The sequence below is a fragment of the Mesoplodon mirus genome (assembly GCF_964341445.2).
Source record: "Mesoplodon mirus genome assembly, chromosome: 4".
Lineage (NCBI taxonomy): Eukaryota > Metazoa > Chordata > Mammalia > Artiodactyla > Ziphiidae > Mesoplodon > Mesoplodon mirus.
Genome location: NC_138979.1, coordinates 102,933,951 through 102,961,431, shown reverse-complemented (window position 1 = coordinate 102,961,431; position 27,481 = coordinate 102,933,951). Strand labels below are relative to the sequence as shown.

General features: G+C 40.6%; 1 protein-coding gene and 2 pseudogenes across 4 annotated transcripts in view; all 3 read left to right on the top strand.

Moving 5' to 3' along the window:
* STARD9 (StAR related lipid transfer domain containing 9) overlaps positions 1-27,481 on the top strand; it is a 123,282-nt gene that overhangs the window by 17,955 nt on the left and 77,846 nt on the right. The window lies entirely within an intron of this gene.
* Positions 16,199-17,741, top strand: LOC309802430 (importin subunit alpha-1-like; annotated as a pseudogene). Its single transcript has 2 exons — positions 16,199-16,689; positions 17,395-17,741. The product of its transcript is annotated as an importin subunit alpha-1-like (transcript).
* On the top strand, positions 17,718-18,228 carry LOC309802260 (importin subunit alpha-1-like; annotated as a pseudogene). The gene has a single exon. The product of its transcript is annotated as an importin subunit alpha-1-like (transcript).

Below are 27,481 nucleotides of genomic sequence, written 5' to 3'. Positions count from 1 at the left end.
CTCCCCAGTTCCTACCATTCAAAATGCTGCTTGTTCTTTAAGACCCAGTTAAAATGGTACTTCCTCCTTGAAGTTGTCACCATCCCTTAGATTCTCATAATATCTTGTTACTCTCTTGTGACACTCTGTGTATTAATTTAAATTAACACTCTTTGGGTACACGACTTACCTATTTTATTAGACTGAGTGATCCTTGAAGGCAGACTAGGCCTCATCCATCTTTGAATACCCTACATTTCCTAGCGTAGTGACATTTCTCTCATTCAGTCAGTAAGCACTTGAGAAGCAGCTACCATCTGCAACACAGTGGGGTTGAGTGCTGTGAGGAATATGGAGTGATATAAGATGTGATTCCTGCCTTCAGAAAGCTTACAGTCTTATTGGGAATAATAATAATAGTAAATATAATAACAGTATACTTATATTATAAATGTATAATTTTATATTTATAAATAATCCTTAAAATAATAAAAATAATCAACAATACCAAGCATTCAAGTGTTAAATGAGTGGCACTTACATTAAATATTTCAGGAATCCAGTGGAGTAACACACTACCCATAGATGCCTTTGAATGAGTTCAAGGGAGGTCATTGAAGTCAGAAGGAAAGGCATAATAAGCAATGATTGTAGGGCAAGAATGTACAAGATGTGCTTGAGTGGATCAAGTGCTGCCAGTCCAGGGTGAAGCTAAGAGGATGTAGTCATAGTGTCCATCTCTCCAAGTGTCCCAGGAGGCCAGACTCCCACATTCCATCTCTGCGCTGCTCCAGACTCCTAGGGGATATGGAGGCTAATCCCAGGTTCTTTGGGACAGTGGCAAAGTGGCCTCAGCATCCTGGATGCTTAGCTGAATCCAGCAGATACAGGCCATGTCATACAGGCCATGAAGATATTTAACCTGAGGGCAGGAGGCGGCGTATCCTGGGTTACAGAAACAGCATTCACTCACCATTCATCTGTTGTATGTCGGTATATGCTAGGTGCTGGGTAAACAAACTGTGAGTGTGTGTGTGTGTGTGTGTGAGTGTGTGACAGAGACAGAGTTTTGCTTAGTTGCTTTACCTCACTTGATATATCACGTTTTATGCTGATCAGATTTTGAGCAAATCTATGTCTCATTCAAGATTTTTTTCTAGAGGTTCTAATAGGCTATAGTGCCCATTCCATCCATTTGTCCATCCCCATTGTTGCTTGGACACCACTGCCTTTCTTTGTTTTCAGAACCTTGGTTTGGGGCCATGGTATCTCCATTGTTTCTGCTCTCTCAAGAGTCTGCCCCTGGGACATCATGCAGACCTGTTTTGTTCCAGAATGGTTCAAGTGTTCTGATTTATTGTAGAAAAATGCCTCCCAGGAACACATTACTGGTTTTTCCTTCTGGATGTGCCTGCTGAGCTTTACTAAGAACTCTGCGTGTCCAGATGCTTCCATACAATGAAAGGAAGAGGACATGCTTCCTATTCTTTGGGAACACAGATGTAGAGAGCCTTGCTCCTCAAAGTGTGGACCTTGGTATTGCCTAGAGCTTGTTAGAAATGTGTACTTTCAGACCCTAAGCCAAATGCATTGAATCAAAATCTGCATTTTAAAGAGATCACCAGGTGATATGTATGCATGTGAAAGTAATTAAAGTTAGAGACGCAGATTCAGATCAAAGAGTTCTGGGTTGGAGCTTAAGATACTGCTGGACTGAGGACTACGCTTTTAGTAACAAGATTCTGGAGTTCATGATATATTGTACCTTAAATTATACAATTTTGAATAGATGACTGCTCTTCCCAAGGTCCAGATAGCTGTGCTTTTGCTTTGGCTGTAAAATGTGGATTATTCCCTGGTTGACATTTCTCTTACTTGTCTGTCTGGCTGATATAAGAAGGAAGACATGTTAGACACTGACATATCCACTTACACAAGTGCCATCTCAGGCAAACCTTGATGGCTTTTGGTTTAGTGGAACAACTTTATATTATGTGATTTAAATAGCCTCAGTTTTCTTATCTTTCAAGAGGGAGTGATGATCCCCACCTACCAACACACAGGAATAGTTAGACTAAAATGAAGTATTAGGCTTGAGAGGACTTTGAAAAAAATTAGAAAGATTAAATAAATATCAGTTGATATTATTACTACATTATATTCTCTGATGTTTCTGTACCAAGAAAGAAGTCTCTTTACAGAGTTCTATATACTGCCAGTGAAAGTATCTTTTGTTCTTAATTCTTTAAAAATAAAATTTTTTTCTAAAAATACTATAATTTATTAATTTAAAAATAGGTAATATATGCACATGGCAGATAAAACAGTACAAAAGGGTGTACAGTGAAAATTAAATCTCTTTTCTATCTCCTGGTACCTCTTTCCCCTATGCTGAGGCAACCATTGTTATTGATTTCTTGTGTATATTCCTATATATTCTGTGTACATCTAAGCATGTAGTTGTATATTTATTCTTTTTTTAAAAAATGGTAGCAGACACATATTATTCTGCATCTTGCTTTGTTCAGTTAATGCATCTTGGAGACATTTTCATATCTGTATATATGATTACCTCACTTTTTTGATGGCCACATAGTAACATTTTATGTGAGTGTACCATAATATATTTGCTACTGTGAACTTTTAAACTATTTATGTCTTTATATTTACAGTGAATTTCTTGTAGGCAGCATATATATGATTGAGTCTTGCTTTGTTTTCCTAATCAGACCATCTCTGCCTTTAATTGGGGCTATTTAGAACATTTACATTGTGTAATTACTAATATAATTATGACGATCATTTTTCTTTTTCTTTTTTTTCTATTTGACCTATCTCTTATTTGTTCCTTTTTTTTGTATTTTTCTGCCTTTTTTGGATTGAGTATTTTTGTGTTTCCATTTTATTTTTGTTGGTTTATTAATTATAAGTCTTTGTTTTGTTAGTGGTTGCTTTAGGGTTTATAGTATACATTTTTAACTTATCACAGTCTATATTTAAGTGATAATATACTACTTCCCACATAAAATAAGGTACACTAAAATACTTCTGTTTCTTCTCTCTCAGTCTTTATACTATCAAGTCATACATTTTATATCTACATATGTTATGAACTCCATAATACATTGTCAGTAATTTCATTTAAATGGTAAATTATTTTTTAAAGAATTTAAATAGTAAGAAAAAAAATCATATACTTGCCCATGTAGTTAACCGGTTCTAGCGCTCTTCATTTCTTTTTGTAGATCCATGTTTCCATCTGGTATCATTTTCCTTCTATTAGTATATTCTTTAACTTTATTTCAGCTATCATATTTTGGACAATGAAAAGATGAAGACTGCGTTTGATTTATATCTGACAAACCGTATAGCATTAATTCTGGTGTCAGCAGATGGATCCACACTGGTTTGTGACTTGCTCTATGGACTCAGTAGAGCAGATTTTAATTTAGCGTTTGTCTTCTAAACCAAAGACAGTTAGATCCTTTGACAGGCACAGTGATAATATGCTGTGGCTTCTAGAACATGTACAGGAGACTTTTCGTTATATTCTAAAGACAAAATCAGAAATTGATAATTTACTATGAAACATTTTGGAGCATTTCAAGTTGTAGGTCTTAGCTGTCCAATATCTTTGTTGCTGCTTGCTGTTCTTTCTGAACTGCATTTTTTGGGAACAGGAGTTTGGCTTCAAATTATTTTTTCCAGGATCTGAAGTTAGGGGTGGTTGTTACTGTATACTGGCTCTTACTAGTGTGTGGTTTACATACATTTACATAATCTCAGCTTCCAGCAAAAATAGCCTTTTTGGAATCCTGAGCAGGTGTGGAGATGAAGGGAAACAATCTGTTTATATCGCTGTTTTGTTTACTTTTACCTGCTTGGCCCCCTTTTCTCTCACCTCTCCCTTAGATCAACATTAAATTTGATGTATCTTTTATTTGTGAAAGCTCACTAAGGTCATGTAATATGTGATTATTTTACCTTATTCATTCAACATACTTCTACTGAAAAATATGCTAAGAATTGTGCTAAGCACTGGAAATAACCAATAAGAATTGGACATTGTAGTTACCCATGAAAAACTCTTAGTTCTTGAGGGAGAGAGATACACAGAGTTAATTACTTCACAGTGTGGTAAATACTACTGATAAATATTTTAATTAAGCATTTGAAAATACTTGAAGAGGGAGGTAGGCCTTTTTTTGTCGGGGGTAGGGAGGGGAGGTTGTCAAAAAGTCTAGTCCACAGCGTGATTGCTCTTTTCAGGATTGAATAGGATTTAAACCTGTAGTTCTCTTCCAAAGGCGGGAAGGGCATTCTTCTTAAGACTTGAAAGTGGTGCTTCACATACATGGATTTAACTACACAGCTTGGTGTGTTTCCAAAAAGACTTCTCAAAAGCATCACATGAATCATTCACTAATCTTAACTTGAAGCTCCTTCCTGGTTTCTTTCTAGGTACTGTTTAGTCTTATAAATAAGTGTATGAATCATTTGATTGAGGCTGGCTACTTAGCATATTAACTTGGTTTATAATCATGATGAGGGAGCTGTGTTCAGTGAAAACCCTCTCTTCTCTCTGCAGGAAAGGCAGAGTGGATGGTTTCTCATTTTTTCGAGTGTGAGCTATTTATAGACTCACTTCCCCCCACAGACTGAACACAATAGGAGCCTGAAATCAAATGGTGACCAGATGTGCCCAGGCATCCCCCAGTTTGTACTTAGAAGTTGGAAAAGGTAGAGCCCCTAGGACGTTGGTCTCAGGGCAGAAACGGTTGGACTCACTCATAAGATTCTCATCTGTATACAAACAGCCCCTTGCTGTTTGTATACAAACAGCCCCTTGCTGTCCCCAGGAGCGGAGGAGGTAAACAGAAGCGTGTGCGCACTCATTTTTCTTGCTTCTCTTCCTTGAAGTGGGGGATTATTTCTTTGTTAGTCATTTCATTGCTCAATTCTTCTCTCTGTAGTTAGGCAGTTAGACAAAGTACAGATGCTTTCTGGGGATATGTGCTGAATTGATGTAGGAGGAAGAGCTAATGCAGCTTTTCCATGTAGTTGGTGGAGACAATGGCTCTGCTCAGATGAGAAGAGATCTGACAGGAATGGAAACCCTTAATTACTTTTTTTTCTTTGCTCTTCCTCCCCTAGTAAACTAACCCCATCTTGTTTGTGGTGGTGTTATGGTTTAAAGCACAAACATGTAGTGGTTTCTGGCTGGTATTGCTTTTCCTTTTCTCCCACATTAGAGATTTTGAGAAAGTAGAAGCAACTTCCCCCTTCAGTAAGCATCTGGCAACATTTCCTTGGAGTTTAGAGACTTGATTTCAGGGTTTGGAAAAGTTGTGCTTAATTTCGGAGAATATTTTCATGAACAACTCGCTTAAGTGGGAAGTGAGAGAAGAAAATACCACCTTTTGAGAACCTGCTCTGTTCCAGGTACTGAACTGAGTACCTGACTCATCTCATTCACTCTTTAACAGCAGCCCCCAAAGTGGGTTATTATCATCTCTATGGTACAGATGTGAAAACCAAGGCTCAAAGAGGTTAGGTAACTTTCCCAGGGCCACACTACTAAGAGGTGGAGCCCAGATTGGAACCCAGATCTGCTGCTTCCAAAGCCCTTGCTCTTTCCACTACACCTGCTGCCTGCTGTGCGTGCTAACTCCTCCTGACTGTGCGCTTGCCGCTGATATTTGAAGTATGACATGAATTAGCTGACAATTAGAAAAAATTTCAACTGATAAACTGTGCATTTACCATAGGAAAGGACCCAGGAGCCATGATGAGGATCATGTGTTTTCAAGCCTCCCTATTGATGCCTTTCTCTGAGATATGGAGGACACCACCTATTTTAAATTTTGTATCTGAAGTGCTTGTCTACAGGTGCAGTCAGCGTGTGTTCTTCTGAATCCGCCGAATAGCTCTAATTGACCCAATCACTTTCTGAGATACAAAAAATAGCTCCCAGGTTACAGCAAGTGGATGCTTCATTTCACCTGTTCTGACCCAGGGGCCAGGTTTTGAAGTGGACTTTAAAAGTGGCGAAATGGGGACTTCCCTGGTGTTAACCACCCTGGTCCAGTGGTTAACAATCCGCGCTTCCACCGCAGGGGTCGCAGGTTTGATCCCTGGTTGGGGAACTAAGATCCCACATTCTGTGCGGTGCGGCCAAAAAAATAACAGTAAAAGTGGTGACATGTACCCAGAAGTGCCCATGAAGGAGCCTGGGGTCTGTGCACTAACCCTGCCAGTCAGTGTGCTTCCTTCCTTCCCAGCACAGCTCAGGATTGCTGGTGCCTCTTTTTCTGAGTAAGTCCTTTCTCATCTGTGAAGTACCCTGGGGTGTTGTTTCATATTGGGGAGGGAAACAGTGAATGCAGGACCTCCAGTTTGAATCCAGAAGAATCTTAATATGTGTTTTTGAATGAGATGAAATCCTACATTGTTTTCTAGTTTTATCCTAAATTCCACCAGTTTTAATTTCCAAATATTCATTTTTCTGCAAAGATGAACCTCATCTGCTCAGTATCTTCCACATAGAAGCATTTATGCACCAGAGAGAATGAATCTCTTAGGCATTCATCATCTCTGTTAGGGTTTTTAGAGGCTTATTAACTACACTTCATTGAAAATCAGTCCCAGGTTCCTAACTGTCCAGGTTTGTGTCAGTGCATCTCTTGGTTGTCACCAGCAAGTAATTTTTGAGCTGAGTGCTCACCACTGTCGGGTCTCTCTTCGATCATCTAATTTTTTTGTCTTTTGCATACACTTTAGTAAGTGGCTGTGACAGCTCCAAGAAGCACCTTTGTTCCGGGGCTGTTGGCTAAGGCTGGAGTCATGCTTTGTTTATTTGGTTGAGGTGACTTGAGATGAGGGGCTGAGGCACAAGAAGCACCACAAGATGGGTGCGGTTAGAGGTCTTGTGGTTCTAACAGGCAGCTCTGTCTTCTGCAAACTACCAAGTCTTCAGGGAAGACTGGCAGAGGGAGCTGTGGCTCGAGGGAGGAAGGCCCCTGCCAGTGGGATGCATGAGGCATATGCAATTCAGATCAACGCAAAACTAATCTCTTTAACTAGACCTTGGATTGCTGAGAATGGTATAGGCTTAAGCTGGGCTGGCTGAGCTCAACTATGAAATTAGAACTGTCTTGGGAGCTCAGCTTATTTGCTTCTCCAGCATTAAGTTTGGTCTCTAGAGACCCATTCAGACTAAACAATATTAAAAACAGGAAATTTGCTCCTAGCAGCATGGCTGCGGAAAACTTTTTCCACTTAGGCAGGAATGAGAGTTAAAAACAGGAACTCCATCCTCGGGGCCTGTTTTCTTCTTATATAGAAGTATTAGCAACTCCAACAACTTGAAGCAGCTTTGCCCTACTTGACTTCCCTTCAGAGTGCTGCCTGAGGGCATCCATTACAAAAGGTGGTAAAGAGCCCTCTTGAACACATTCAAAAATATGGAAACAGTGCTATGTGGAGGATGCTGACCTGGTGATGTATATCTTGGCTGAAGATCATGTGTGTGGAATTAATGCAGGCAGTGCTTAGGGGAGACCTGGAGAACAGCTATCGTTAATTTTATTCAGCACACATTTATGGTGTGTATTCTGGATTGGGTCCACGGGTTATGTGTTCATTTATTCAGTCGGTGTTAACTGAGCGTGTACTATGTGCGTCGTGTGTGGGGCCCTTAGGTGTGTGATGTGTGTGTCCCCTTCAGTACTGCAGGGGCCTGCTTGGGTTTGCTCGTGGCGGTCAGCCCAGGGCATCCCTGAATCTGGGGGTTCAACTCCTGGGACTGCTGCTCTTTTGCATAATTTGCTGCTGAAGTTGGTGGGGGTGGACAGGGGACATTTTGGAAGAAGGGAGTAAGGACAAAGGAAGCTAACAGCTAGAGAGGAAATGCTCTTTTCTTCCTCCCCCGCTGTGATGGCACTCTGCCTAAACAGTCCAGCCCTGAGGAAGGCTTCTGAAGCCCTCAGCGAACAAACGTGAGCCAAGCCCTCGCTGTCACCCCACCCTTTGTTCACAACCCCCTCCTCTGGCTCAGTCGATGTGTCATGAACAAGCTTCTGCAGCAGAACAGCCTGTGTGGTGAAAAGATTCCTTAGCAGATGCGTGTCATTATTTTTGGCTGGTAAGGAGACAGAACTACTCTTTTTAAAACTTTTAAATTGAAATATACACACAGAAAAATTATATGTTCACACATTATAAGTGAACAGCTCAAATTTTCTACCCACTTGAACTTTTACAAGCTGAGCGTACCCACATAACTAGCATCCAGATCGAGAAATAGCGCATTACCAGCACCTCAGAAGTCCCACTTGTGCTCTGTTAAAATACACTGTGAAGCTGTTTCCTGGGGCTTTTTTCCAGTGAATGCTCTGAGAGGCAAAGTAATGTCCCTGCCTAGCTAATCACTGAATTTAAGAGAGGGCAGGCAGGCCAAACACAGCCCTGCCAGCCTTTCTCCTCAGTCTTCCCTTCTTTTTCTGACTTGCAGCTGTCAGGATCCAATCACCCTCCTCGTGCATTCAGCCTGGGGCTGGTTTCTAGCTATAGAGATGCATTTTGGTTTGTTCTTTTTTTTTTTTTTTTTCTGGCTGTGCTGCGTGGCATCCAGGATCCTAGTTCCCTGACCGGGGGTCAAACCCGTGCCCCCTGCATTGGAAGTGCAAGGTCTTAACCACTGGACCGCCAGGGAAGTCCCCATTTTAGTTTGTTCAGTGCATTTCTTTAGCAAAAAAATGTCATGGAGAGCATCTTCAAAATAGAGATTAGTGAGGTTTTAGTATGTGTGCTGTTTATCATCCCTTCTCAGTTTTGGTACTCTTCAGGTTGAGCATATGCCATATTTAATAGTTGTGTGTAGGAATGTATTACAGCCCAGCATTATGAGTTATTATCCACATGTAGGCAAAGCAACTGGCAAGCTTCCTGGGAGCCATGCCTGTGCTTGGGGTAACTCCATGCTTGATCATATGGCCCACATAGTAATGGAAGGTATATACATAAAAGGGAGCCAATAAGAAGAAAGATCATAGAGTTAGAATTTTGTAAACTGGTCAGAGTTTTAAAAAATCATCCATTATGCAATGTTGTTTTTGGTTTAGACTGTGGACTGTAGTATCACATTGCTTGGGTTTGAACCCCACCTCTGACATTTGCTAGCTGTATGACTCTGGGCAGCTTTCTGGACCTCTCTCTGACTTGGTTGCCTCACTTGTAAAATGAAGATGATAATATCTACTTCATGGGTTGTTGTGAGGAATAAATTATTAATTATTAATGCAGGTAAAGTGCTTTGAATATTACCTGGTACATTTCAGTAGTGAATAAATTGTTGTTCTTGTCAATCTAGTGTCATGACAGATGTTAAAGTAACAGCTATCTGAACCTCTTTTTTTTTTTAATTAAATGCAAGTCAGTATGGAATTGAGATGGAATATAGAAATTTTCTTCTACAGAAATTTTCTTCACAGACAACTTTGCACATGTTTATTTCATAACATGAGGACATATATCCACAGCCTGGGAAAGAAAATCTCACAATAAGTTTTTTAAAGCTTAGTCTTTGTTTCCTGTAAATTCTCTCTATGGTAAGGTAGGACCACTGTAAGTTTCATTCTGCCGAGGTGGCTGAAGTTTTCCTTTTCAAAGTGAGGTTTCCAGATCAGCAGCATTGATGTTACCTGGGAACTTGTTAGAAATGCAAATTATTGAGCTGTACTTCAGACCTACTGAATCAAAAATTCTAGGGGGTGGAGCCCATCAAACTTTTTAAACAGCCCTCCAGGTGATTATGATGCATGCTAAAATCTGAGAACCACCACTGTACAAATTTTCTTCTATTTGTGGACAGTGGGGAGCATAGTCATAATTACAGGTTGGGGGAAGGATTAGAAGTTGGGAAACACCTATCTTAAATGAGCTAACTTCTTCCTAGTGTAATATTCTCTAGTTTACAAAGTGTTTTCACACGTATTGTCATCGTCCCATGTATTTGTCACAAAATTGTTGTGTTAGGTACCATTATTTCTACATTTTAGAAGGGTTGATAAAGACTGCTGTTACCTAATAAGTTGTAGGGTGGGAACTCTGTCATTTGGAGTCTCCTGAGTCCAAATCCTGGTCTCGTTCTGTAGCACTGTATAGCCTTTATGTCCTCAAGCTGTGAGTGGGCTGTTTTCAGTCTGGCTTCCTCAGTAACAGACCCTGAGATAACGAGTTATGTGGAAGTCATTTATTAGGACGTATTGCTGGAAAAGAAGTGGTAGGTAAGGTGGGGAACTGAGACCAGCAAGGGAAGGAGGAGGCCAAGCAACTCCACCGAGGTGCTCTGAAGACAGAGTATAGAGTTTTCCTAATCAAGAATGCCCCCCCCCAAAAAAAAAAAAAAAAGAATGTCCCGAGTTTCCCTGTACCCTTCAGTCATTGGTAAAAACTGCCTTCTAAAGAACATCTGGCTGTTATTCCTGTCTTGCCCCTAGGTTCTTCATATCAATTTCTTTTTTTTAAGATTCCATATATATGTGTTAGCATATGGTATTTGTTTTCCTCTTTATGACTTCACTCTGTATGACAGACTCTAGGTCCATCCACCTCACTACAAATAACTCAGTTTCGTTTCTTTTTACAGCTGAGTAATATTCCATTATATATATGTGCCACATCTTCTTTATCCATTCATCTGTCGATGGACACTTAGGTTGCTTCCACGTCCTGGCTATTGTAAATAGAGCTGCAGTGAACATTGTGGTACATGACTCTTTTTTTTTTTTTTTTTTTTTTGTGGTACACGGGCCTCTCACTGTTGTGGCCTCTCCCGTTGCAGAGCACAGGCTCCGGACGTGCAGGCCCAGTGGCCATGGCTCACGGGCCCAGCTGCTCCGCAGCATGTGGGATCTTCCCGGACCGGGACACGAACCCGTGTCCCCTGCATCAGCAGGTGAACTCTCAACCACTGTGCCGCCAGGGAAGCCCACATGACTCTTTTTGAATTATGGTTTTCTCCAGGTATATGTCCAGTGTGGGATTGCTGGGTGGTATGGTAGTTCTATTTTTAGTTTTTTTAAGGAACCTCCATACTGTTCTCCATAGTGGCTGTATCAATTTATGTTCCCACCAACAGTGCAAGAGTGTTCCCTTTTCTCCACACCCTCTCCAGCATTTATTGTTTGTAGATTTTTTGATGATGGCCATTCTGACAGGTGTGAGGTCATTATAGTTTTGATTTGCATTTTTCTAATGATTAGTGTTGTTGAGCATTCTTTCATGTGTTTGTTGGCAATCTGTATATCTTCTTTGGAGAAATGTCTATTTATGTCTCTTCTGCCCATTTTTGGATTGGGTTGTTTGCTTTTTTGATATTGAGCTGCATGAGCTGCTTGTAAATTTTTGGAAATTAATCCTTTGTCAGTTGCTTCATTTGCAAATATTTTCTCCCATTCTGAGGGTTGTCTTTTTGTCTTGTTTATGGTTTCCTTTGCTGTGCAAAAGCTTTAAGTTTCATTAGGTCCCATTTGTTTATTTTTGGTTTTATTTCCATTCCTCTAGGAGGTGTGTCAAAAAGGATCTTGCTGAGATTTATGTCATAGAGTGTTCTGCCTGTGTTTTCCTCTAAGAGTTTGATAGTTTTTGGCCTTACATTTAGGTCTTTAATCCATTTTGAGTTTATTTTTGTGTTTGGTGTTAGGGAGTGTTCTAATTTCATTCTTTTACATGTAGCTGTCCAGTTTTCCGAGCACCACTTGAGGACACGGGGAGTGGGAAGGGTAAACTGGGATGAAGTGAGAGCATGGCATGGACATATATACACTACCAAATGTAAAATAGATAGCTAGTGGGAAGCAGCTGCATAGCACAGGGAGATCAGCTCGGTGCTTTGTGACCACCTAGAGGGGTGGGATAGGGAGGGTGGGAGGGAGGGAGATGCAAGAGGGAGGAGATATGGGGATATATGTATATGTATAGCTGATTCACTTTGTTATAAAACAGAAACTAACACACCATTGTAAAGCAATTATACTCCAATAAAGATGTTAAAAATAAAGAAAGAAAGAACATCTGGCTCTTAAAAGGCGTTTCAGTAACCTGAGGGCAGTCGTCCAAGAAAAACAGATAAAGAGACACAGATACTGACTGTTGGAAGTTAAAGCACACCCACTGCCTGGTGCACATGAAAATAGTAAAGGAATCCAAGAGTATATAGGTGTAGAACATTAACAGCACCTGCTATACCATCAAAGCTGGTCCAGAAGACTGCAGTAGGGAGCTAAGGAATTCTGAAATACATGCTGGTTTTGGAGAGGGCTGTGGAAAAACCACTCTGTGTATCCTGTCCCTAAACCTCCTGGGAGAGCCCTGCCCCCAACACAGCTTCTGGTTATGTCCTGTGGTCAGTAAACACTCAGTCTACTGTATTCTCTGCATCTACCAGTATGGGCATTAAGAATTGATACTCAGAATGATGACCTCAAGTCCTGCCATTGCCAAATCCTTAGACACTAAGGAAGAGTATACCGAACACTTTGAAATTTTAATGTAAATGAAGTTGACAGTGGTTTCTGGCTAACCAGTATATCAGAAATGTGTTTTTAATATGAAAATCGCATTTTGTGATCATCTAGGTCAAAGTAACTTAACCATTGCTATGTGATAGTCACTCATGCTGCTCACTCAGTATTCCTGGCTTTTCATCTTCTGTTGCGTGATAGAATTTCACTTCCTGGTCCCATTGTGTGAGGGGAGGGGGGCCATATTATGAGCTCTATCCAGTATATTTTAAGGAGAAATGATGTCTGAGCCTTCAGTTGCTGGAGTATGACCTTCCAAAGCCCTCTTTCCTTCTGGCACCAAGATCAGTAATGTTGAAGGTAGGTAGTTCTGTCAGAGAAGCTACAACCATCAAGACTCCCTACTGACCCACAGGTAGCATGAGCCAGAAATAAACTTTTGTTGTTTTAAGCTACTGTGCTTTAGAGGTTTGCTACAATAGCCTAAGCTAACCTAAGCTGGTCTTGACTGATGACTCTTCAGTGTTGATCTTATTGAGTGACTTTAACTTTGGTACAATATCAGTTATTGTAAGAAAATGGCTCGGGACTTCCTGGTGGTGGTGCAGTGGTTAAGAATCTGCCTGCCAATGCAGGGGACACGGGTTAGATTCCTGGTCAGGGAAGATCCCACATGCTGCGGAGCAACTAAGCCCGTGTGCCACAACTACTGAGCCTGCACTCTAGAGCCCGCGAGCCACAACTACTGAAGCCTGCATGCCTAGAGCCCGTGCTCTACAACGAGAGAAGCCACTGCAGTGAGAAACCCGTGAACCATAACAACACCACAACGAAGAGTAGCCCCTGCTCGCCACAGCTAGAGAAAGCCTGCACGCAGCAACAAATACCCAACGCAGACAATAAATAAATAAATAAGAAAATGGGTCTAGGTGATCTGTCCATATACTTTCACTTTATTTTCAATGATAAATGATTTTAATGTATTTCAAAGGATTAGAAGGCCTTTCATGTATGTAGGACGCTCTTTAGTTTTGCTTTGTTTCTTTTTCCACTTGGAACCTTCAAACCCACTTATATTTTTGAAGAAGTTGGCTCTAAAAAGGACTTTTGCCTTACAACTGTGGGCCATATCTGTCTACCACCTGACTTAGTGAAGTTTTATTGGAACATAGCCATGCCCATTTGTTTATGTAGTGTTTATGGATGCTTTTGTACAAAAAGGCAGAGTTGAGTAGTTGTGACAGAGACTCTGTGGCCCATAAAGCCTAATATATTTGCTGTATGGCTCATAATAGAAAAAAATTTTCTAACTGTCTCACAGATCCTTAATTATTAGGAATGGAAAGATTCCCAGATGATTTGCCTGAATTGCTGCAGATATCCTAGCTCTTGGAAGTTCTATCTGATGGAGTGAAGGCCTTCTCCTGGATCTTCAATGTCCTTTTATTTTATATACTACCCTAAAAGCAGTGAAACAGCTTATCCCTCTTGGATTCTGCCTATGAATAAGCAAAGACTCCCTCACGCCTGATAATCAAACCATTTTTCCATATTGCCACCCTCGTTGTCTTTGTCCAGACCAGCTGCTGGGCAAACTGCTAACAAGTCCACTTTGTCATGTGACTGCTGCTCAGTGATTCGGCTTTGTGCTTGTTGCTGTTGACAGTTGAACCTGCCATTTTGATAGGGCTTTTTCAAGCTGCATGGGAGAGAGGTGATCAGGTTGTCTCACACGATGGGTCATGAATGTGAGGCTATGTGAGGAAATAAGGAAACTGTCCACAGTCACACAGCCAGGCCACATGACAGTGGAACGTTATTCATTACTGCTCAGAATTCAGCAGTGACTGTAGGAGGACAACAGCAGCTCTCTGTCTCGCATTCAGAGCTCCCCAAGAGTTGATCGTGTCCGTTAATCTTTATCCAATTTGGCACACCCTTATTAGCATTCTTGTTTGGGGTCATGTAATGGTTGACAGTCTCTCTTTTGCCCATACTTGCTTTGCTTGGGGCCCAGTCAGATGGGGCCTAGAAAACAGGGTTAAATGACATAAAACGTGGCAGATTATAATCAAGGAATCACTTGTGGTTGTCTTCTCAGAAGTGGCTGTGGGAATGGCAAGTCTTTAGATTCTATTCCAATAAATCCATCTTTTCTCATAGGATCCTGTATAAGGAATCTGTCTTTTTGCAAGGAGGAGGGAAGCATTAGAGCTAGAAACCCATCTATCTGTCCTGTGAATTCCTTGCTTATGTCCAGAGAGTATGAAAGCCACATATGGGACCTACCAGATGGCACATGCCACTTGGACAGTTGTTCATGGGAACATTCCTTAGCAAAAAAGCATTGTTAGAAATAGCAAAATCTTGTATAAACAAAGATATGTGTTTTGGTGATCTCAAAGCTCAGTTTTTCTGATTCCTTCAGTAATCAGAGGCTTAAACTAAGAATGTGAATTTATGTTTCTCTGTGTGGAATGTGTATCTATTACCTCTGAGTGTTTGCTGCTATGTGCAATTTTCTTTTTCTTTTTTTTTGAGGTTTTTTTTTAAAATTTATTTTTGGCTGCGTTGGGTCTTTGTTGCTGTGTGCGGGCTTTCTCTAGTTGCAGTGAGTGGGGACTACTCTTCGTTGCAGTGCGCGGGCTTCTCATTGCGATGGCTTCTCTTGTTGCGGAGCATGGGCTCTAGGTGCGTGGGCTTCAGTAGCTGTAGCTCACGGGCTCTAGAGTGCAGGCTTAGTAGTCATGGCACACGGGCTTAGTTGCTGCGTGGCATGTGGGATCTTCCCAGACCAGAGGTTGAACCCGTGTCCCCTGCATTGGCAGGCAGATTCTTAACCACTGCGCCACCAGGGAAGTCCCTCTTTTTCTTTACTTTTTTTCTTTTCAGAAAAAGAAGCCCTAGACAAATAGACAGGGATTTCTATTTTTATCTTTTGATAAAGGTAATAAGAGTTGCATTCAGTAGAGAGGGCATATTTTAGGGTCTGAAACCAGAGGGGCCCTAGACTTTCCTCTTTGACACCCCATCTCCTTCCTAGATGAAAGGTGGTGAAGTATAGTGATTAAAAATATGGTTTATTTTCCAGTTTCACAGATTACTGGCTGTGATCCTGGGCTAGTCCCTTTATCTCTCTGTGCTTCACTTATCTCATCTGTAAAATGGGGATAATGATACCTACCTCAGAGTTGTTGTGAGGACTAAATGAGTAAGTAAATATAAAACACTTAGAACAGTGCTTCGCAGATAATAAATGCTACATAAGTGTTGTTATTATTATTATCATTATCTTCTCTGATACCTGATCACCATCTTATCCAGCACACAATAATTTCTCCAATCCCTTTTCTATTCACAACAAAGTATCCTTCTGTCCTTCCTGGTAGCATGTGCATTTTAATAGGGGCACTGTGAAGTTACAGCAAACTCAGATGAATTACTCTAATGGAGAGAATTTCTAGTATTCTACAGGGTGGTGGGGAAAATCATTTGGGGCACATCGTGGCAAGAGGTTGAAGAATCAGGGGAAATCACATGCTTAGAGCATATCTAGAAAGAAGAGACTTGAATATGTCTCAGCTTACTTCCATTTCTAACCCCAAGTTTTCTTAAGTCAAGAAGCTATAGGGTCTGCACAGCCTCCTGTGGAAACCTGAGCTGGCTCTGTAGCTTTCTCCCTGTGTCTCATAACCATGTCGAGCAACAGGAATGCTAACTCACCAGCTGCCTGCCTTAACAGATTCAAGGGCATGATAGTACAGAAATGAGGCCGCACTGAATACTGGTTGATGTGGAGCTGAGGAAAGCTAATAAGCTAAGAAGGATGACCAGGTGCTGAAAAGGAGAAATGTAAGGTTGCTTCCTGAGGCTGCTGCTTCTCCACTGCAAGAAAACCAGAACAACCAGGGCACTGTAAATTGGTCTGTTGATGATACTGTCAAAGGCATCAAGAGGAACAATTTGGAAAGCCAGCTCCAAGCGACTCAAGCTGCTGGGAAACTGCCTTCTAGGAAAAACAGCCCCCCGTAGACAACATAATCTGGGCTGGTTTGATTCCAAAATTTGTGTCCTTCTTGGGCAGAACTGACTTTAGTCCCATTCAGTTTGAATCTGCTTGGGTGCTCATTAACATTGTCTCTAGGACGTCAGAAGAGACTGAGGCTGGGACTTCCCTGGTGGTCCAGTGGGTAAGACTCCACACTCCCAGTGCAGGGGGCCCAGGTTCGATCCCTGGTTGGGGAACTAGAGCCTACATGCATGTCGCAACTAAAGATCCCGCATGCCGCATCTAAGACCCGGCGCAGCATGCATGCATAAATCAATCAATCAGAACAGGCTGGGATATAGAAGATGTGGCACATATATACAATGGAATATTAGCCATAAAAAGAAACGAAATTGAGTTATTTGTAGTGAGGTGGCTGGACCTAGAGTCTGTCATACAGAATGAAGTAAGTCAGAAAGAGGAAAAACAAATACCGTATGCTAACACATATATATAGAATCTAAAAAAAAATGGTACTGAAGAACCTAGGAGCAGGACAGGAATAAAGACGCAGACGTAGAGAATGGACTTGAGTACAAAGGGAGGGGGAAGGGTAAGCTGGGACTAAGTGAGAGAGTGGCATGGACATATATACACTACCAAACGTAAAATAGATAGCTAGTGGGAAGCAGCTGCATAGTACAGGGAGATCAGCTCGGTGCTTTGTGACCACCTAGAGGGGTGGGATAGGGAGGGTGGGAGGGAGATGCAAGAGGGAGGAGATATGGGGATATATGTATACGTATAGCTGATTCACTTTGTTATACGGCAGAAACTAACACACCATTGTAAAGCAATTATACTCCAATAAAGATGTTAAAAAAACAGAAAAAAGAAAAACAGACTGGGGCTGTGCTGTCCCAGCATTCATCTCCCCATGCTTGTATCAGTGAACAAGCTGTATGGGCTCTCGGAAACATTGCAGGTGATGGTTCAGTTTTTTTTGACTTGGCTATCAAGTGTGGTGCAGTTGATCCACTGTTGGCTTTTCTTGCAGTTCCTAATGTGGCATCTTTAGCATGTGGTTACTTGTAGCACCTTACCTGGACACTTTCAAACCTTTGTTGGAATAAGAATCCTGCATCCCTGTTAGATGCTGTTGAGCAAATTCTTCCTACTTTAGTTCTCCTGTATCATGATGTCCAGAAGTATTAGCAGATACATGGACAATATCAAATATCATAGCTGGCCACCATCACCAGATACAGTGAGTTGTGAATCATGTTGGTGTTCTAAGGCAGACTTTAAGACACAAAAGGAAGCTTTATGGGCTGTGACCAACTAGAAAAGTTGTGGAACAGTTGAACAGATTGTGTAACAGATTGTTCATTGTGCATAATAGAATTGTTGATGAACCTCTGAACTGTGAAAGATACCAAAATTACCATGGTTATTCTGGATGCCATTTCAGGTATCTTCCAGGCTTCTGAGAAACTAGGTGAAACTGAGAAACTTAGTATAATTGAAGAATGTAGAGGTCTGGACAAAAGTGAAGCTCTATAAAACCATGAAAATGAGTCTGTGTACAAAGTTTCATTAAGTTTGATTGAGAAGTGCTTCCCTGTGGAGGAACAAGAATATCAAAGTGTTGTGCCAGAAACTGCCTCTGAAGGCTGTACATCCCAAGTTCCGGATGGCATTCTGGAACCACTTTTAGATTGTACAACTAAAGCATAAGTTTATTATACCAAACGTGTACTATGGTATAAGTTTGTCTTACTGTTTCTCTAAGAGCTCTTTAAATGTGGTTTGCTATGGTAAAACCACTTTTTACAAGGAAACTATACTTGAACAGTTCCAAACTGTGCATATTGTATGAAGCTTCTCCTCTCAATGGGTTTCTTAATTTCAGTGTGGAATTTCATATCTTGCAGTGTCCTATAAAAAGATTATTTCACCCTTTGCTTCAAAAAAAAGCAGCAGCAGCTGTGGGTCAGCAGGCAGTCAGGGCCTAGAGGGTTCAGGGGAGGCCTCAGGCTTTGTTGCAGTTCTGATAGAGGAATTTAGACTTTATACTTTGGAGTGTCTAGAGGTAAGGGTCATATTCTATAAAAATAAAAACACCAGTAATAAGGATATATGGTCAAGGATATTTATTGAACCATTTTGAGTAGGGATAAAATAGTAGAAACAAGTGAGTGCCCATTTATAGGGGAATGATTGACTCAATTTTGGTACATATACATAGTGAAATATATTGCAGATGCCTTAGAAGAATTCAGAACGCATAAATATGTGAGTGAGCATGTGTGCATTTATGGTTATGACTGTGGGAAGAACAAGAAATGATGCCAGTTGTTAACATCTTACCCACAGGTGGGGGTTAATGTATGAGGGAGGAAAAGAGGAAGGGAAAAGAGGGGTGGCAAATCAAAAGGAAATAAAATGAAGCATTCCCCCCGCAGCATGCATGATAGCCCAATTATTTTAATTAATTATTTATTTATTTGGCTGCATTGGGTCTTAGTTGCAGCACGCAGCATCTCTCGTTGCGGTGCGCAGGCTTCTCTCTAGCTGTGGTGCGTGGGCTCCAGAGAGTGCGGGCTCAGTAGTTGGCGGTGCATGGGCTTAGTTGCCCTGTGGCATGTGGGATCTTAGGTCCCCAACCAGGGATCGAACCCACCTCCCCTTCATTGGAAGGCGGATTCTTAACCACTGGACTGCCAAGGAAGTCCCCCAATTATTTTAAATTGTGTTTGTGTAACTGTGGATTTGTGTATGCATGAAAAAAGGAAGAGTTGTATCTATGGGAAATAACCTGTATGTTCATGCTATGTTATGTGATAAAAAGCAAGTTGCAGGTTGACGTGCATTATATGTGTCTATTTCAATGAAAATAAAGAAAAACGAAGAATGGTACATCCTTATATATGTGGAGAAAGGTATGGAAGGACATACCTGTTGGTTATATCCTTCTTTCCGTCTGTACCTGAAGGGGACCTGTTGGATACTTAAATGAGTAGGATTCGGGGTTGAGGTAGGGATGGAAGTTTAGTTTTTTCTTCATGCATTGTATTTTTTCAGTTGGTACAAAAAATGGGTGTTTTTTGTAGTTTGAAAAACAGCAAAGAAAGAAAAAAATGTAATCTTGTCTGTCTCTAATAAGGCTTCAAATTCTGGTCATTTAATAATAGCAATATGGGTGAAATTTGGGGGTGATATTATAATTCTCTTCATGTGCAAATGAAAAGGTTAATGGAGCAAAAAGACTCCAAAAGTGATTAACAAATGGCAGAAGGATCAGATTTTATCGTTTTTGACCAAAGGCTATAACAAAATTTTACTGAGACTGCTATTTAGAAATACTCAAAGGAGACTTGGTAAAGTTTCTCCCAGTGTGAAGCAAAACAACAGGAAGTAAGGAAACCTTGAAGAACAATTTAAAATTGTAGGGTAATAGCTTAGTGTTCAACAGATAAGATTTGCTTTTCCTGATAAGTCTGGTGAACAGTTATTTTGCTAGTGGCAGAATATCACAGTGGTTAAAAGCAAGAGCTTTGTTTAGAGGTACTTACTACCCATGGGACATCAATTTTCTCATGTGAACATTAGAGAACTTTGATAATATTAACTACCCTCATAGATGTATTGTGAGGATTAAATGGATTAATAACATTTAAAGTGCTGAGAGCCTAACACAAAATAATTGCTTAGTAAATGTTACTAGTTATATGAATCTAAAACTCTGGTTTTTGAAAAAGCACTTTTAGAAAAAATTGTAAACTTTTTTTTTTTTTTTTTTTTTTTTTGCGGTACGCGGGCCTCTCACTGTTGTGGCCTCTTCCGTTGCGGAGCACAGGCTCCGGACGCACAGGCTCAGCGGCCGTGGCTCACGGGCCCAGCCGCTTCGTGGCGTGTGGGATCTTCCTGGACCAGGGCACGAACCCGCGTCCCCTGCATCGGCAGGCAGACTCTCAACCACTGCACCACCAGGGAAGCCCTGTAGACTTTTTAATGATGGCCATTCTGACCGGTGAGAAGTGGTACTTCATTGTAGTTTTGATTTGCATTTCTCTAATAATTAGTGATGTTTAGCATCTTTTCATGTGCCTCTTGGCCATCTGTATTTCTTCTTTGGAGAAATGTCTCTTTAAGTTTTCTGCCCACTTTTGGATTGGGTTGTTTGTTTTTTTGTTGTTGAGTTGTATGAACTGTTTGTTGAATAAAGCACTTCTGTTGAAGTATTCATTGTGCAAAATAATCCTAACAATCATCCTTAAACAATAGGACTAGTGCAAAGCACAGTATTTTGCTTTAGTAGGCACTTTACAAATATTGGTTGAGTAAACAATTTCATATGGTTTTTTTAGAGTCTCTGTTTAGATTAATATCATTTCACATATTTATATTTTTCAAAAATTTAAAAGGAAAAGTACATATATAGGGTAATAATTTGGGTGCATCTTAGTTAATGGATTCAAGGATAAAACAGATTCCTATGTACTTAAATATAGACAGCTTTCAGTAGGGAAATATGAGGGTACTAATTTGTATTTTAGAAAATTATTATGAAGGAGAGGATTCTGGGAAGAGAGCAGGAATCTGTCTTCCCACCTAGATAACAATTGCACTGGCAGAATCCATCTTAAGTAACTGTTTTTCAACCCTGGGGTCTATTGAAGACTTGCCACTTCCAGAGGAAGACTTGGAGGACAAATTGAAATTAATTTCATCTCTTAACATAGTAGCAGCCACCCATTCCCTATTCCCAGCCAAGTGGCAGGCAGCTGTGCACTGGTCCTGGAGCATCTTGCACGTAGCTTGCAGAAGTCAGTGTGGGCAAAAAGGACCCTGTTTTCCAAATATCAGGAATCTGCTCTGATTGCTAATTGCTGCTTCTGATCACAGAGGTGCAGACAAAGAGGGAGGCAGCCATTGTCGTTGCACCTTTTTCCAAGTCCCTCCCCATCCTGCTGAAGTGACTTCCAGGGGATTTAAAGGGCCAGCACCCCTTCTCCCCACCCCCACCACACTTCATTTTTCTCTTTTTCTCCTTTTGGGAGCCAGATATTTATGACCAGGGCATTCAAAAACAACAAAACACACAGGGAAAATTAAAAAGTGACCAGACATGCCCAGGGAAAGGCTCAGAAAAGACCTGAGAATACTTTAGCTTTACACCTCTGTCTGATCCTCAGCACAGAGACAGCCTACAACAATCAAAAATACAAAAACAATAAATGAAAAGAATAACAAGAGATAGCATATGCTGGAGAAAGGAAAGAATCTGATTTCCAGAGTTACTACGTTATTAGATTCAAATGTCCAGTTTTCAACAAAAAAATCACAATACAAAGAAACATGAAAGTATGGCCCATGTAAAGGAAAAAATTAATCAACAGAAACCACCCCTGAGAAGGACCTAAAGGCAGATACACTAGACAGAGACTTTTAACTGTCCTAAAAATGCTCAAAGAACTAAAGGAAGATATGGAGAAATAAAAATATGTATGAATAAATAATAAAACAATGTATGAATGTATTCATACATTCATGTATGAATGTCTGAAACAATGTATGAATAAAAACCATATGATCACTTCAATACATGCAGAAAAAGCTGTTAACAAAATTCAACATCCATTTACGATAAAAACTCTCCACAAAGTGGGTATAGAGGGAACATACCTCAACATAATAAAGGCTATATATGACAAGCTCACCACTAACCTCATACTCAGTGGTGAAAACCTGAAGCATTTCCTTTGAGATCAGCAACAAGACAAGGGTGCCCACTCTTGCCACTTTTATTCAACACAGTATTGGAAGTCCTAGCCACAGCAATCAGACAAGAAAAAGAAATAAAAGGAATCTAAATTGGAAAGGAAGAAGTAAAACAGTCATTGGTTGCAGATGACATGATACTGTACATAGAAAATCCTAAAGATGCCGCCAGAAAACTACTAGAGCTCATCAATGAATTTGGTAAAGGTGCAGGACACAAAATTAAAATACAGAAATCTGTTGCATTTCTATATACTAACAACAAGCTATCAGAAAGAGAAGTTAAGAAAAAAATCCCATTTACCATCACTTCAAAAAGAATGAAATAACTAGGAGAAAACCTAATGAAGAAGGTATTGGGGGGCTTCCCTGGTGGTGCAGTGGTTAAGAGTCCACCTGCCAACACAGGGGACATGGGTTCGAGCTCTGGTCCGGGAAGATCCCACATGCCATGGAGCAACTAAGCCCGTATGCCACAACTACAGAGCCTGCGCTCTAGAGCCCGTGAGCCACAACTACTGAAGCCCATGCACCTAGAGCTCATGCTCCACAGCAAGAGAAGCCACTGCCATGAGAGGCCTGCGCACCGCAATGAAGAGTAGCTCCCACTCTCTGCAACTAGAGAAAAACGCACGCAACAGCAAAGACCCAATGCAGCCAAAAATAAATAAAATAAATAAATTTATTTTAAAAATAAATTAAAGAAGGTATTGGGTTGGCCAAAAAATGCCTTCGGTTTTTAATTAAAAATAAAAGGCACATTTTTCATTTTCACCAAGAACTTTATTGAACAACATATTCACCCTTTTGTTCCACTACCTTCTGCCATTTTTCAGGCAACTTCATTATTCTCTCTTCCCAAAACTTTTTATCTTTTTGAGAAAAGAGCTAGTCCAGGTGTCTTTTACAGTCTTCCAGGGAATGGAAATTTTTTCCATTAAGAGAATTTCTTAACGACCTAAATAAGTGGAAATCCAAAGATGCCCAAATGTCTGGTGAGTACCATGGATGAATCAGAACTTCCCAGCCAAGCTGTAACAGTTTTTGCCTGGTCATCAAAGAAACATGTTGTGTTGCATTATCCCGATGGAAGATTATGCATTTTCTCTTGACTAATTCTGGACGCTTTTCGTCGAGTGCTGCTTTCATTTGGTCTAATTGGGAGCAGTACTTGTTGAAATTAATCATTTTGTTTTCTGGAAGGAGCTTATAATAGAGGACTCCCTTCCAATCCCACCATATACACAACATCACCTTCTTTGGATGAAGACCGGCCTTTGGTGTGGTTGGTGGTGGTTCATTTTGCTTGCCCCACAATCTCCTCTGTTCCACATTATTGTATCTTCTGTATCCACTTTTCATTGCCTGTCACAATTTGTTTTAAAAACAGAACGTTTTCATTAAGTTTAAGTAGAGAATTGCATGTGGAAATATGGTGAAGAAGGTTTTTTCCGCTTAACTTACGTAGAATCCAAACATCAAAGTAATTAACATAACCAAGCTGGTGCAAATGATTTGCAGCGCTTGATTTAGATATTTTGAGTATTTCGGCTACCTCCCACGTGGTATAACGTTGATTGTTCTCAGTTAATATCTTTATTTGATCGCTATCAACTTCACCTGGTCTAGCCGATCTTGGACCATTGTCCAGCGAGAAATCTCCAGCACGAAACTTCTCAAACGACTTTTTTTTTTTCCCGGTTGTGTTGGATCTTCATTGCTGTGCATGGGCTTTCTCTAGTTGTGGTGAGTGGGGGCTACTCTTCATTGTGGTGCACGGGCTTCTCATTGCGATGGCTTCTCTTGTTTTGGAGCACGGGCTCTAGGCATGTGGGCTTCAGTAGTTGTGACTTGGGGGCTTAGTAGTTGTGGCTCACAGGCTTTAGAGCACAAGCTCAGTAGTTGTGGCACATGGGCTTAGTTGCTCCACAGTATGTGGGATCTTCCCGGACCAGGACTCAAACCCATGTCCCCTGCATTGGCAGGTGTATTCTTAACCACTGCGCCACCAGGGAAGCCTGCAAACCACTTTTGACACATTTGATCAGTCATAGCACTTTCTCCGTACACTGCACAAATCTTTTTTTTTTTTTTTTGTATTTCGGTTGCATTTTTACCTTTCTTGAAATAATAAAGCATAACACGCCAAAAATGTTGCTTTTTTCTTCCATCTTCAATATTAAAATGGCTACACAAAAATTCACCAATTTGGATGTCTTTTTCAAATGCACTGATATGACAGCTGTCACATACAATCTAACAAAATTGTTTCGAATGAAGTTAAATACAACCAAGTGCTACAAGAGCTATCTTATGGAAAAAAACAAATGAAACTTTTGGCCAACCCAATGAAAGACCTGTACTTGGAAAGCTATAAGACACTGCTGAAAGAAATTGAAGATGACACAAACAGGTGGAAAGATATACCATGTTCATGGTTTGGAAGAATTAATATTGTTAAAATGACCCTACTACCCAAGGCAGTCTATAGAGTCAACGCAATCCCTATCAAAATACCAATGGCATTTTTCATAGAACTAGAATAAATCATTAAAAAATTTGTATGGAAACACAAAAGACCCCAAATAGCCAAAGCAATTTTGAGAAAGAAGAACAGAGCTAGAGGTGTCATGCTCCCTGACTACTGACTATACTACAAAGCTACAGTAATGAAAAGAGTATGGTACTGGTACAAAAACAGACACATAGCTCAGTGGAATAGATTAGAGAGCCCAGAAATAAACCCACGTACTTATGATTAATTAATCTATGACAAAGGAGGCAATAATATACAATGGGGAAGAGACAGTCTCTTCAGTAAGTGGTGATGGGAAAACTAGACAGCTACATGTAAAAGAATGAAATTAGAACATTTTCCCACATCATGTACAAAAATAAACTAAAAATGGATTAAAGACCTAAATTTAAGATCAGAAACCATAAAAATCCTAGAAGAAAACATAGGCAAAACACTCTTTGACATAAATCATAGCAGTATTTTTTGATCCATATTCTGAGGCAGTGGAAACAAAAGCAAAAATAAATGGGAACGAATTAAATTTAAAGGGCTTCCCTGGTGGCACAGTGGTTGAGAGTCCGCTTGCCGATGCAGGGGACATGGGTTCGTGCCCCAGTCCAGGAAGATCCCACATGCCGTGGAGCGGCTGGGCCTGTGAGCCATGGCCGCTGAGCCTGTGCATCTGGAGCCTGTGCTCTGCATCGGGAGAGGCCACAACAGTGAGAGGCCCGCGAACCGCAAAAAAAAAAAAAATTTAAAAGCTTTTGCACAGCAAAGGAAACCATTGACAAAATGAAAAGACAACCTACTGAGTGGGATAAAATATTTGCAAATGATATGACTGTTAAGGGGTTAACACCCAAAATATATAAATAGCTCATACAACTCAGTATAAAACAAACAAAAAACCAACCTGATTAAAAAATGGGGGCTTCCCTGGTGGCGCAGTGGTTGAGAGTCCGCCTGCCGATGCAGGGGACACGGGCTCGTGCCCCGGTCTGGGAAGATCCCACATGCCGCGGAGCGGCTGGGCCCGTGAGCCATGGCCGCTGAGCCTGCGCATACGGAGCCTGTGCTCTGCAACGGGAGGGGCCACAACAGTGAGAGGCCCGCGTATAGCAAAAAAAAAAAAAAAAAAAAAAAAAAAAAAAGGGCAAAAGACCTGAATAGACATTTTTCCAAAGAAGACATACAGGTGGCCAACAGGCACGTGAAAATATGCTTAACATCACTAATCATCAGAGAAATGAAACTCAAAACCACAATGAGATATCATCTCACACCTGTCAGAGTGACTATCATCAATGACCACATATAACAAATGTTGGTAAAGATGTGGAGAAAAGGAAACCCTTGAACACTGTTGGTGGGAGTGTAAATTGGTGCAGCCACTGAGGAAAACAGTATGGCGGTTCCTCAAAAAACTAAAAGTAGAATTACCATATGATCCAGTATTCCACTCCTGGGTATATATCCAAAGAAAATGAAAACACTAATTTGAAAAGATGCATGCACTTCAGTGTTCATAAGCAGCGTTATTTATAATAGGCAAGATATGGAAGCAACCTGAGTGTCCATCAACAGATGAATGGATAAAGAAGATGTGAGATATATATATATGTATATATATATAAAATATATATATATATGTGTGTGTGTGTGTATATATATATATATATATATATAATGTATGTCATGGAATACTACTCAGTCATAAAAAAGAATGAAATCTTGCTGTTTGAAACAACATGGATGGACCTGGAGGATATTATGCTTAGTGAAATAAATAAGATAAAGACAAATACTGTACATATCACTTATATGTGGCACCTAAAAATAAAACAAACAAATGAATATAACAAAGCAGAAACAAACTGGCACATATAGGGAACAAACCAGTGGTTACCACTGGGGAGAGGTGAGGGGCAAGATAGGAGCAGGGGGTTAAGAGGTACAAACTACTATGTATAAAATAAGTAAGCTACAAGGATATATTGTACAGCACAGGGAATATAGCCAATATTTTATAATAACCTTAAATGAAGTATAATCTGTAAACAATTTTAATCACTATGTTGTACACCTGAAACTAATATGATATTGTAAATCAGCTATACCTCAATTTTTTTTGGCTAAGCCATGTGATATGCAGGATCTTAGTTCCCCGACCAGGGATTGAACCTGCACCCCCTTGCAGTGGAAGTGCAGAGTTGTAACCACTGGACCGCCAGGGAAGTCCCATATACCTCAATTTTTTAAAAATGAAAGAAAAGAAAACCTCGTCCTTTGCATCACCCCAATATTTAGTCTTATCTTACAACATACCTGATTTTCTAAATTTCACCTGGACAGCCATGCATTTTCATTACTCGCAGCTTTGCCTGTGTTATTCATACTGCCTCGATAATCAACCTAATAATTAAAATCCTACTCATGGCTTGAGGCCCACTTCAGATGTTCCCTGTTTCATGAAGTCTTCCCTGCTTCTTCAGTTGAATTCAGTTCTGTTGAATGTCTTCCTTTTGCTCTTCCAGGTCAACTCTTCATCGTTTTCTACCTTTTTCTGCGCACCAAAGTCTGACCTGTTGGACTAATCATTGGGCTTCCTTGCCCTCTGGCTTGAGTTGGGGTTGAACGGTGGAGAGCTCTAGCAGATGAGAGGGAGAGGTTTACTCCTGAGGGATTGGC